The sequence below is a fragment of the Sciurus carolinensis genome, chromosome 2 (assembly GCF_902686445.1).
Source record: "Sciurus carolinensis chromosome 2, mSciCar1.2, whole genome shotgun sequence".
Classification (NCBI taxonomy): domain Eukaryota; kingdom Metazoa; phylum Chordata; class Mammalia; order Rodentia; family Sciuridae; genus Sciurus; species Sciurus carolinensis.
This window is the reverse complement of record NC_062214.1, coordinates 177,717,430-177,730,723: the sequence shown is the minus strand read 5'-3', so window position 1 is coordinate 177,730,723 and position 13,294 is coordinate 177,717,430.

Sequence of the window (13,294 nt, the reverse complement as noted above, 5' to 3'; positions counted from 1 at the left end):
TGTGTCCCTCAAAAACTCACATGTGAGATAATGCAAGAAAGTTCAGAGGTCAAATGATCAGATTATGACCTGATCAGTGGATTAATCCATTTATAGTGATTAGCTATGTGGTAACTGCAGGTAGGGTGTGGTTAGAGGAGGTGAGTCATTGGGGGCATCCCTTGGTGGTCAATATTTTGTCCCTGGTGAATGAAGTTCTTTCTCCTTCCTGATTGCCTTGTCCTGAGTTACCTCCCTTCCACACCCTTCTGCCATGATACTCTGCCTCACCTAGAGCCCAGAGCTATGGAGTCAGTCAATTATCAACTGAACCTCTGAAACCATCAGCCAAAATAAACTTTTCTTCCTCTATGTTGTTCTCGTCAGGTCTTCTGGTCACAGAGATGAAAAGCTGACAAAATCAGGTCTCTAGCCTACTCTGAAGATTTTGGACTTGTCAGTCTTCACAACTGCAGGAACAATTCTCTTAACATAAACTCTCTCCCTGTTTTAGTCAGCTTTTTCACTACTGTGACTAAAGAACCACACAGGAACAATTTTAGAGGGGGAAAAGGTTATTTGAGTGCACATGGTTTCAGAGGTCTTTGTCCATAGAAGGCTGGCTCCATTCTTCAGGGCTCAAAGTGAGGCAGGACATCAGGTGGAATAGTGTGGCACCGGGAAGCAGCTCACGTGATGATCAGGAAGCAGAGAGAGAGCTCTCCAATTGCCAGACACAAATATATATCTCGTAGCCATGCCCTAATTTCCACCTCCTCCAGCCATACTCTACCACTCCAGTTCCCAGTTAATCCTTACCATGGAATTAATTGACTGATTGGGTTAAACTCTCACAACTCAATCATTTCTTATCAGAACCTTCTTGAATTGTCTTACATGTGAGCTTTTGGAGGACACCACATCTAAACTATAACACTCCCTTCTTTCTCCCTCTCTCCCCCTCTCTCTGTCTGCACCCCACCACACACACACACATTTCTATTAGTTTGGCTTCTCTGAGAACTCTAATACAGTAAAGATGGACTTGAAGTCACAACTATTTACCCAATGTAATATCTTATTTTAAATTTTTAATTTCTATCTACTAGCAAATGAATGGGACCTTCCCCTGCCTAAATGACAAATGTTCCTTAGAATGGGTTTACATTCTGATAAATCTGCCGTAAGTTGAAATGCATTTACTACTCCTAACTTATGGAATAGCCTCCCTGAGTAATATAGCACACTGTGTTTTTCCCTCATAATTGCTTGGCTAACTGAGATCTATGGCTTGCTGCACTTTTAAAGAATAACTTACCACCTATCACCAACCCAGGAAAAGATCAATTTCAAAATTCAAAGTCTAGTTTCTACTGAAAGCATATCCCTTTTGCACATCAAAGTCAAAATATCTAAGTTGAACCATCATAAATCAGGAAACACCTATATTGAAGTAGTTAAGTTTGTCCCAGCTCCATCCTCTTCCTTCCATGTCCTCCTCTAACTTGTATTACCATCTTTAACCTCCTGTACAAAGGACCACAGACACTTGTGTTCTCCAGACACACACATGGGACCATGCAGAAATTTAAAATGTCAGGAACTCCCTCTTTCCTGAAGACCACAAAACAGTGGGCTCATTCCCTAGACACTGATGAGTTGAAGAGTTCATTCTGGGATTAGTTGCTTTTTATAGTTGCTTCCATTAGCATTGTAACACAGAACCTTCCTGAAGATATCACTTTGATGGAATTCAGCTTTTGTATAAAGTTAAGTGGGTATTTTGAGGGTGGAGTTGTCTTTGACACTCAAGTCATGCCAAGGATGTGGGAAAATACAATGAGTGGTGTTAAGTCTGAGAATACACAGCTACATCATAAGGAAGTTGTTTAAAAAGCAGTGCTATGAACATCACTGATGGCTGATCCTACCAGGGAGCTTTACCTTCTGACTGGGGCTACTGTTTATTCTGGCACTCCTTGGACAGCAAGAGGTCTGAGGAAACTATAGCACCTGTGTGTTCCAATGTGCATTTCATCTTCTCTGTGGGGTCCTTTATACCTATCCCTTCACAGCTACCACTCAGCTGAACAGATGCTTTGAATGATGGTGGTGGGGGTTGGGATCTCCATGGCATGATTGTCAAGAGTCCCCTTCAGCAGAGAGCAGTTTTTAGGCAAGTAAAGTATTAGCAAATTCTCTGTAATAATTGTGGACTTTGGGGGAAATTGTAGTATAATAAGTTTGTGACATATTACTACCAAATTGGGATAAATATAAGGGAACATATGCCACAAAAAGCAAATAACTAATAATATATTTTCAGTTTTAAAATTGAAATAAGGTATGCGTTTATAATGGGATTTGATATCATTCTTTTCAGTGGTTACAAGAACAATGAGATATTAGGTTTTGCCATCTATTCAATTATGCTATTTCAATTACTGCTGTGAAGTTCTCCTAAGAATGCACAGTTCTTCCTTAAATACTCCTTAAACTCAGGCTGCCTTTCACCTTTCTTTATATTCCAGTACCCTATTCTTGTATCATTCCTCATCATGAGCATCAATGATCATCCCGAAGCATTGTGTGAGTACATTTATATGTATGATACTATAATTAGAACTTTACAAAATAAATTTGAGAAACATGACTGCTGTTCTATAGGAAGCAGATTATAACATATACTGTTACATCATTTATATGTAAAAAGGATAAAATAGTAACTATTGGTCATATGCCTCACTCGGATCAATTCCATCTTATTCTGGAAATACTTCTTTTTTCTTTGAAGTCATCTATTCTTCCTCCATTCTCAATTTATGTGAACTGGGTCTGGTTCCACACCAGCTTGAGGGATGCATGCAACCCAGTACTAAGCAAGACAGTGTGTCAGGATGATAGAATGTGGTTACCAAAGCTGGTATCATCTTAAAATTCAAGAGAAGAGCCTGTCTGGGTCTAAAATCAATACCATAAAAGAAAAGGTGAACTTGAAAATGGAGAAAGGGAGCCCTGGATTCTTAGTAACTTTCTTCTAATGGGTAGAAGATGGCAGAAATGATGCTATTTGACCTGATGGTCCAGGTCACAGGATCTCTTTCATAGCCTGCTCTTGCTTGGACCACTAGTTCAGAGAAAAGCAGCCTGATGTTATGAGGACACTCGATCTCGTGGGGTGGCCGGTGTGGGGGGATCTGAGGCCGCACCAGCACCACCTTGGCAGCCATTTGAGCAAGTCACCTTGGGAGCAGAACCTATAGCCCGAGTCAGACCTTCAGCTGCCTGTGATTCCAACCCACATCTTGACTGCAGGCCCATGAAAGAACCAAAGGAGAACTACTCAGATAAGCCAACTATAAAAATTCATGATCCACAGAAGACCTGAGGATAATACATTTATTTTTATTTTAAGTCACTGCTACATGTATAACCAAAGTTATCCCAACAAATACACTTAATGAAACAAAAACAAAATAAGAAAAATTCACCATTTCTTCCAAGTTGAATTAGTTATTCCTTTGATTGTGTCCCCATTTCACTCTAGCCAGTGACTGCAGCACCAAAGATAAAAGCAGAAGTATACCAGGGAGATACTTCTTATAACAAGAGTTCTAAATAAAATGTTAAAATGTAAAATTATAAAGTATCTTTTCCTGTCAAATAACCCATAATTCCATGTGGGAAAAGATTGACGTAGTTGTCCATGTAAAAGTTTAAAATAGTAAGCAAAACAAAATTCACACATGTGATCCAAATGTAAAAGGGCAACATATATAACTTTTAATAATCGAAAGGTCAACATACTTGATTTTAATGAACAAATGGACAATTGATGAAAAATGAATCAAACAGCTAATAGACATAAGAAAAGATGCCTGGGCTGGGGAGATAGCTCAGCTGGTAGAGTGCTTGCCTTGCAAGCACAAGGCCCTGAGTTCAATCCCCAGTACCGCAAAAAAAAAAAAAAAAGATACCTAATATCAATGATAATCAGAAGAAAGAAATGTTCTAAAGAATCTTTTGAGTTGATGAAAAATTCACAATTCTTAGCATCAGCAAGCGTTCAAAGAACTGAATATTCCCATTCTACTAAGAGGCTCATGAATTAGTAAATTACCTTTTAGTTTCTCTTAAACTAGTTTGAGCTGGCTTTCCGTCACTTGTAATAGAATGAGTCCAAAACTCCCCAGGTAAATATTTTCTCCCTTCTTATAAATTTTCAAAATACTTTTGTTTACCAAGAGGAGAATATATTATTCATACACACACACACATAATATCCAGTTTCAATTCAAATATTTTGAATCTAACTCAGAAGAGAAATAGGGAATGGCTTTAATTCCACTTATGCATAGTCTTCAGTTAACTAGTTTCAACTTCCTTCTGTACTTAGTTGCTTTGGAGTAGTCTGATAGCTCAGTTTCATCTGATTTGTGATGAATTTCAAAACAGAGAACTCTAGACTTACCTTGCTAAATGGGAATCCAAAATAGGAAAAACAAAATTTATACATGAACATCAAATCTGAGAACATTTTATTTTACCAAAATAGATGCCTTGCTTTTAGAAAATATTTCTTATAAAATTCCTTTAGATAACAATTTCCTCTACAGAGCCTCTGATATGACCCAATTTATAAATAATCCTGATAAATAATAGCTGGGTAGGTACTGGTCATGTGATTCAGTAGTGCAACATTATTCTTTTTTTTTTTTTTTTTTTTTTTTTTTTTTTTTATTTTTTTATTGTAAACAAATGGGATACATGTTGTTTCTCTATTTGTACATGGCGTAAAGGCATACCATTTGTGTAATCATAAATTTACATAGGGTAATGTTGTTTGATTCATTCTGCCATTTTTTCCCTTCCCCCCCTCCCCTCCCACCCTTCCCCTCCATCTATACAGTCCTTCCTTCCTCCATTCCTGCCCCCCTCCCTAAACCCAACTCCAACCCCAACACTAACCCTTCCCACCCCCATTATGTGTCATCATCCACTTATTAGCGATATCGCAACATTATTCTTGACTGTGGAAATTAACATGCAGGAACCACAGTAGGACCCAAAATAAAGCCAAACAGGGCGGGCAAATTTGCAGATATTCTCTGAGTAAATTGAAACTTTTAGCAACTCTTGGAGGTCTTACTGCCTTTTGATGATTTATTTCATCCTTGAGTTGGTATGGTTTCTGTCTTGTGGGGAGCACTTTTTTTATGGTTGTGTGTCATTGCAATAAAAAAAAAAGAAAGAAACTTTACAGAAAGCCAGTGTTAAAGAAAACAATCTGATTGTATTGCCTGGTTGATTGAGTTCTTTCTCTATAGAGTCATAAATGCAGAAATCTCAAGGGCTAGAAAAAATGTCAACTTACAGGCTATGTGAAATTGTGGAGAATTTTGAATCTCAGCTTGTGTTGTATAAATGCCATAACTACTATGCTGGATATAAAGTTATCTTCTCTCCAAATTAGTAGCCAATTGAGTTTTTAATATTACAGTGAGTTTTTTTGGTTTGGGGATACATTATAAATAGATTTTAAAAGCTCTGAAAAAGTATAAATAACTGGCATATAATAGCTGAAAAAAATAAACTCTTTCCTTAGTGAAGCAAAAACAATACTACAGCATGCTATTTCTGTTTATGTAAGGAAATAGTATAATTCAGTGTATCGTACCAAAGCCAAAGTGGATTGTACAACTTCCTTTGTCCCCGCAAGGATGACAGGTTGAGAATGTCTATTTAGCTTTGATATTTCCAACAATTCTCCCTTGGAGTCATTCTCACTTGGAGTCCTGGGTTATAGTGAAGGTAATAATGTAGATTTTTATTAGAGAAGATAACTGAAATGACTTAAGAAATAAGAATGCATTAAATTGTGAAATGCATTAATAGTGAAAAGCCTAGGGTCTAGTTCTATGAGGACCTGGTCAAATTTAAGAACTCAAGCCACGGTAATGAAACTAGTCTTTCCCTATAGTGGTTAATTTTATATTTCAACTTGACTGGGTCAGGGGATACCCAGATATTTGGTCAAACATTAATCTGAATATACCTCTGAGGGTGTTTTTCAATGAGATTAATATCTGGATTGGCAGATTAGCAGATTTTCCTCCGCCTATGGGTGGCCATCATCTAATCCGTTGAAGAGTTGACTAGAACAAAAGGGCTGACCCTCCACAAGTAAGATGACCTCATCTTGCCTGAGACTTCAATCATTTCCTGCCTTTCAAGTCAAACTGCAAAGTCTGCTGTGCTTGGGTCCTGAGACTTTTGCTCACTTTTGTACTAGAACTTGTACCACTTGCTCTCCTGGTTCTCAGGTCTTTGTACTTGAACTTAAACTATACCATCGGTTCTCCTGGGTCGCTAACTTGCTAATTAAAGATCTTGGAGCTTCTCATCCTCCCAAATCACATGTGCAAATTCTTTATAATAAATCATTTCTCTCTCTCTCTCTCTCTCTCTCTCTCTCTGTATTCTTTTGGTTCTATTTCTTTAAAGAATCCTGACCAATGCACTCTTTGTCTCTGTCTCTGCTTCTATCTTTCTCTGACTCCTCCACCCAACCCCTTTATCACTTGTACTCCTTCTTATATTGATAGCTATTGAGGAAAGAAAGCTTCTAGTTGTGAGTTAGTGCTTCGTAGGTTCAATTCAATATGCAAAAATTCAAACAAAATAAATCAGAACAAGAGTTCCCCTCTGTTGAAAATTCCAGAAGAGTACAGTATTTTCTTCATTCTGAATGATAGATATACACAGACCCAAACCAAACTGTTTGGGCAAGAGAATGTGATGCTCTGATTGACTGGGCCTGAGCCACATGCCCATCTGCTGAGTCAGAGATTGAATCAAATCTATCCAAAAGACTGAAAATGGTGGTGTTGATCTGCACACTGAGAAGAGATATCCTGGAATCACAGCTCATGGTATCTTAAAAATGTGAACTTATTTGGCAATAATGTCATTGTAGATATAATTAATTAAGATGAAGTTGAGGAGGCGTAAGTTCTTGCTCCAATATGATTTGTGTCCTGATAAAATAACGTGGAAACAACGCAGGAGAATGTCATGAAGATAGAGGCAGAGGTTGCACTTATGCAGCTGCAAGTCAAGGAATGCCAAGGATTGCCAGAAAACAATGAGAATTTAGAAAGAGGCCTGGATGGTTTCTCCCTTTCAGGTTTCAGGGGAATTATGGTCCTTGGTTTTGAACACCTAGCTTCCAGAAGTGTGAGGCAATAAACTTCTGTTGTTTTATGCACCCAGTTTCTAGTAATTTGTTACAGTAGCCCTAGAAACTAACAGAAGATGAAACTAACAAAGATGAAAAAGTCATTTATCAAAGGATTAGAAAGATGTTTTCAGAAGACGAATAGGCACAGGGTAAGTCAAATATTTTAAGGTAACCTTTGCAAATAATTTTCATTATTTTAAAAGAAAACAAAAATCCTATATTGATCTAGAACTACGCAACCAAATATTTTGTATTTAGATGGAATCCTTTCAGTCTAGTTGTTATTCTTCCCTGGGCAGGAATGTTGTTTGTCAATTATGTCATTTTTCCTATTAAATGAGAAGGCAAATTATTATTTGAAACCAATATTTCTAAACATGGAGTCATGGGATATGTAGAAGGAGTTTTTTTTTTTTTTTTTTAATAAAAAATTAAACTTTGACAAAATGAGACTATCATTGAAATCTAGGAATGAGAACACAGGATTAGGACTTATTCAACTCTAAAGTGATTATTCTTCCTGAGTATCCCTCTGAAACAGTATGAATAGAGTTAAGTGCACATAATATTGTTAGTGAAAACACATACATTTAAGCAAACAACAGAGCAGGCGATGTGAAAATAGTACTGAGGTAATTGGATGAACGTGAAATCCATTTGTCAAATACTCAATAAGTTTAGCACTTGGGATATTTAACAATTTACTTGGACGATGGTATGCATTTTCTAATTTATTGGATGCTTGCTTCCTTCATAAAGGTAAATTATATACCATTAATCTTTCTAAGATGCTGTTGTCCTAAAGTTAATTTAGTGATGATTTTTTTCTTCAGATAATATACCTGCTAGGGAAGCAGTATGTAATCAATAGGCTAGTAATCAGGTAAGGAGTAGAATATACTCTCTCTCTCTTCTTTTATGCCATTAGTGGGGTATAACATGTGATTGGGATAATGAGAGGATTAAAACAAAAACAGAGATAGAACATAAACTTGAATATCAGGCAGCCCTGACCTTAAATTTCTTCTTCTTTGGAGGGTTCCACCTGTATGTTTCCTGCCTCCAGCAAAATTTTTCTCAAACTCTACTGTCACCTTTCCTTCCTATCCTCTTCTTATATCGGAACCACCCCAACCCTAATCCCCAAAACTATATACCTGATATTTTATTATACAGAACCAGTTTTGCATCTCATTTGTTGTAACATCTCTCATCCCTTCTGACCTTGGGCATAACATTTACATAGACAAAAGGACCACGAAAGCGTTTTCCTAAGAGATATTTCTTTAAGAGAAATGCTGCCCTCTTCTTATCAATATGCTCTAATCACATCTTAAATTTTCTGTTTTTTACTGCTTCTACTAAGGCGTGGCAAGCTCCTGCCTAATCTGTCCCACAACTTTACACTGTGGACAAAGCACAGCAAAGTACCTGAAGGCACTAAAGAAGTAACATAAACAGACATTTGAGGGAAGTTGACATTTCTGAGAAATACCAGGGACTGAGTGAATTTTACAAATGTCTTCCTCCTGCGGCTCCTCCTCCTCTTTCTGTTCTTCTTCTTCATTGTTATGGCTTGGATATGGTTCGAGTATCTCTCAGAGTTTCATTGTCCTGAAAACTTGGTCACCCCTGTGGTGAGATGTGAGGTGATGGACCTTTCAAGAGGTGAGACCTGGTGGGAAAGTAATCAGGCCACTAGGAAACACTGCCCTCAGAAGAAATTAATGTCATTCTAGGGGGACCCTGAAGAGTTCTCATGAGAGAGTTATAAAGTTGAGACTGCTCCCTACCTGCTCTCTTGCTTCATGTCTCACATTGCGTTTGCTCTCACACATGCTCCCACATGTCATCCACCATCAGGGCCTCATCAGACACCAAATGGATGGAGCCATAAGATCTTACACTTTCAACCTCCAAAACTGTGGCTTAATAAACCTCTTCTCTTTGTGAATTACTCAGCATAAGCTATTTTATTATAACATCAGAAAATAGACCAATACATTCTTCCTAGAGTCTTTAGCCTTAGGGTTGGTGGAAGGCAGAGTCAGACAGGGAAGGTAAAATTCTGGCAGAAAACACTTTCTTTCATGCTTAAAATCCAGAGGACAGAGTTAAGACAGATACACTCCCCAAAGAGTAGGGTGGTGTTGGGGACTCCCAGAGAAAAGAGTCAGCGAGAAGGAGCTACACATTCTGGGTTTAAAGTTTGCCTAGACTTCTGAACATGTGACTAATTCATGCATGGGTCAGACTTCAAGAAGGATATATCATAAAAGAACTGAACTGAGATATGAGTCAGCATCCAAAAGACAGCCTCTACTGGTTTGCATATAAAAACAAAAGAAGCAAAACTATTAATGTATTTTTAAAGAGGCACACAAAATCCAAAACCTCTAGAATATAACTTGGATAATGTGAGGAATTAATTCCAAACTACTTGATATAAGAAGATATAAGAAAATGTGGAGACTGTGTCAAAGATAAATGATCTAGGTATTAGAAGTAACTGACGGGTATTTGAAATCATCTCTTAAAAACTGTGGTCAATAGAGTAAAAGGAAATAAGCTTATAGTGAATGAAAATAGAAATCTAGAAAAGAACCAAATGGAAATTCTAGAACTGAAAAGTACAATTTTAGAAATCCAAAAATCATCAAATATCGTTAATTGCAGAATGGAAACTTGATGTTGTCAGGATTCATTTCTCTCCAGGTATATCTGTAGATTAGTGCAATTCTAATCAGAAACCCAGGAGTATTTTTTTTTTTTGCTGAAATTAATAATCTGATTCTAAAATTTATACAGACAGCTAGAGGTTCTAAAAAAATAGGAAAGTCATTTTGAAAAAGAACAAAAGTATAGGACTTACCAAAGCTACAGTAATCAAGACTGGTATTCATCAAAAAATAAACAGAATCCATGTAACAGAATAGAAAGTCCATGAAGAAACTCACACATATGATAAATTAATTTTAATGTAAGAACCAGGGTAATTCAATGAGTAGGAAAGAGAGGGATAGTTCTTATAGTAATCAGTTCTGAAAAAAACTAAATACCGATACTGAAAAAAAAAAATCTCTATTCTTATTTTGAAACATACACAAAATTAACTAAAAGAAGAGAACAAATAAATTAACATAAAATCCCAAATTTATCAAACATATGTTCACAAAATATGTCCAGAAATGCTCTTTACACTTTTATTCATAATGGCCCCAAACTGGACAGTAGAGGTGTCTATCTATAGGAGAGTAGATAGATAACTCATTGTATATTCATACATGGCTACTGTGCAGCCAAGTGGAATGTTAACAGCATACATAGTAGCATGGATGAATCCCAAAACCATCACGCTGAGTCAGAATTTTAAAAAAATTCTTGCACAAAAAAATACATGGTTTCAATTTATATAATTCCTAGAACAGAAAAATTTAATCTATGGTAGGAAAACAGGACTGTATGGCTCTGAAGTGATGATAATGTTTGTATCATGGTAGTGGTTTGTGTTACACAGATGTATGCTTTTGTCAGTTCTTAGTGAATATACACTTAAAATCTGTTATTTCATTATATGCAAATTTTATATAGAATAAAAACTATACAAATGTTAAATGATCAGTGATAAATATGCTGAAGTATTTAAGTCAAATTCTACAGGTATTTGCTATTTTTTAATAAATGGATACAAAATTTAATCTTGAGTGGAAATACATGAATCAATAATCATTGAGGTTAGCAAAAAATACAGTTTTAAATCTAAGTTGCATATGACTTTTCACTACAAAGTCTATTCTTTGATAGGTGTTTGAAAATTTTTGTAGCAAAATGGTAGAAAAGAATATCTATTATCCCAGCCAAACCCTAAGTAAGAGATTCTTTGTTTTGTCTTACAGCTTATTTTTGTCATAGTGGTGGTAAACAGGATGCCAAAGTAAAAAGATACTATACATTACAGATGAGAAAACATAACCAGAGAGGCAAATAAGCTGTCTACAGTCACATGAATAGTAACTCATTAGTCACTTATTATCATGAGTATCATTGTGACTCTATGTCCTTCAGCCTGGGATGACTGTGGGTAGTGACCAACATTTGAATTGCTATAGAAGTTTTTAAAGGTTTACTCTTAATTTCTGTTATTCATCATAGATAAGTAACTGTTTTTATACCAGCACCCAGTGTTCAGGCCGAGTCACAGGTTGGTGTTCAATGGACCTAAATTTTAGTATGGAGGAAATCTTGAAGTACTCATTTTGTCTTCAAATTAGCAACAGCTATTGCCTACCAGCATTTGCTATTGCAGGCAAAGAATTATCACCACGTCACCACAATAACCATAAACTCTCAGGCGACACCCCTGGTGGGATAAAGGGTGCTCTGCAAAAATAAGAAAAAGTCCACCTGGAACCTGTGAATGTGGCTTTATTGGGGAAAAAAAAAAATCTTTGTAGATGTAACATAGGATCTCTAATTGAGATCACCCTGAATCATCCAGATGAGCCCTTAATCTATTGCCAGATGTCTTATAAGAAGATACAGATACCAAAGAAGGAATTGCAGAGGGAAGATGGAAGTGGAAATCTGTGGGATGCAATTACAAGTCAGGCCACATCGAGGATAGTGGCAGCCACTGGAAGCTGGGAGGAAGCCGGGAGTGGACTCTCCTGGAACCTCCCGACAGAATCAGTGCTATCCACTGCTTGATTTTGGCTCTAGTCTCCAGAACTATGATATAACAAATGTCTATGATCTTAGTTACTCAGTTTGTGGTATTTGATGGCTTTAGCTCTGGGTGTCTAATATATCATACTCTGAAGACTTGATCAATTTAGGTCAATCTAGATCCAATCTAGATCTAATTTCTAGACTCTGGAAATCATCATAAAGAACTAGATAGACCAGATCTCCCAGGAAACTTCATACCAAGTGAGCAGGAGTCACTCTAAGCTTTCATTTTCAGAGGAGGGAAACAATAATGAAATAAAATAATGGAACAATAAAAATGGACAATCTTGAATACACTTTTTAAAATTGTACCCCTAACACTATCAATCTCCCTTACCTTGAGTTTTTCATATAACACTTATTTTTGACCTATCAAATAATTTTCTTATTTATTGCTATGTTATATTACACATTGTCTGTATACTAGAGTTAGTGGGTCAGATTCATGAGAGATTTTTGTGTTGAACACACAAAAAGATCAACTGCTTGTATATAGGTATATAATAAATACTTGTATGTAATAAATGCTTCAATAAATGCAGTTTATGTATTCATGAAGGACAATTAGGTAACAGACCCATTGTTAGGGAAAATTCAAGTGATGTCATTATATTAAGGAATAACTTTTTGACTTTCATGTTCTTTATTAAGGAGAAGGACATTTCAATTGGAAAAAGAGAAATATCATTATGAGAAAAATGAAAACCAAATGAGTGAGTATATGGTAGGAGAAAATTCCTTGTGGTTTAAATTAATTTTTATTCATAGGACCAGAAGAAGTTGCTTTTACTCAATAGATTGATATTTTAGAATATAACTATAACTTGCAGATGTGATTATAGTACCATAAATTTACCTTTACATGGGAGAAATAATAAAATGGCAGGTAATAAAGGAATAAGTATTTTAATTTCCAAAAGAAGACAAAACTATGTTCAAGAAACTTCACAATAGCCTTGCAAATTTTAGGAGCTGGAAAGGTGATACAAATAAATGAAGTAGTTTTTTTTTACATTAGCAAATATTTAAATTAGCTAACATTTATAGAGTACTTGTGTGCCAAGCATTGTTCTAAGCAGTCTGCATGGATTAACTACTTTAATCCTTATAGGAACAGTTTGAGAAATGTGCTATTAATATCAACGTGTCCTTTTATAGAAAACAGAAAAATTATGTAACTTGTCCAGGATGACACAGCCAAAAAGCAGCAACTTTTATTTTTAAATCTAGACACACTGACTTCAGAATATGTTCTCATAACAAGTTCTCCAGTGATGCTGATGTTGTTTGTTCTAGAACCATACTTTGAGAACCATTGCACTATGCTATACAACTAGTGACAAGCTA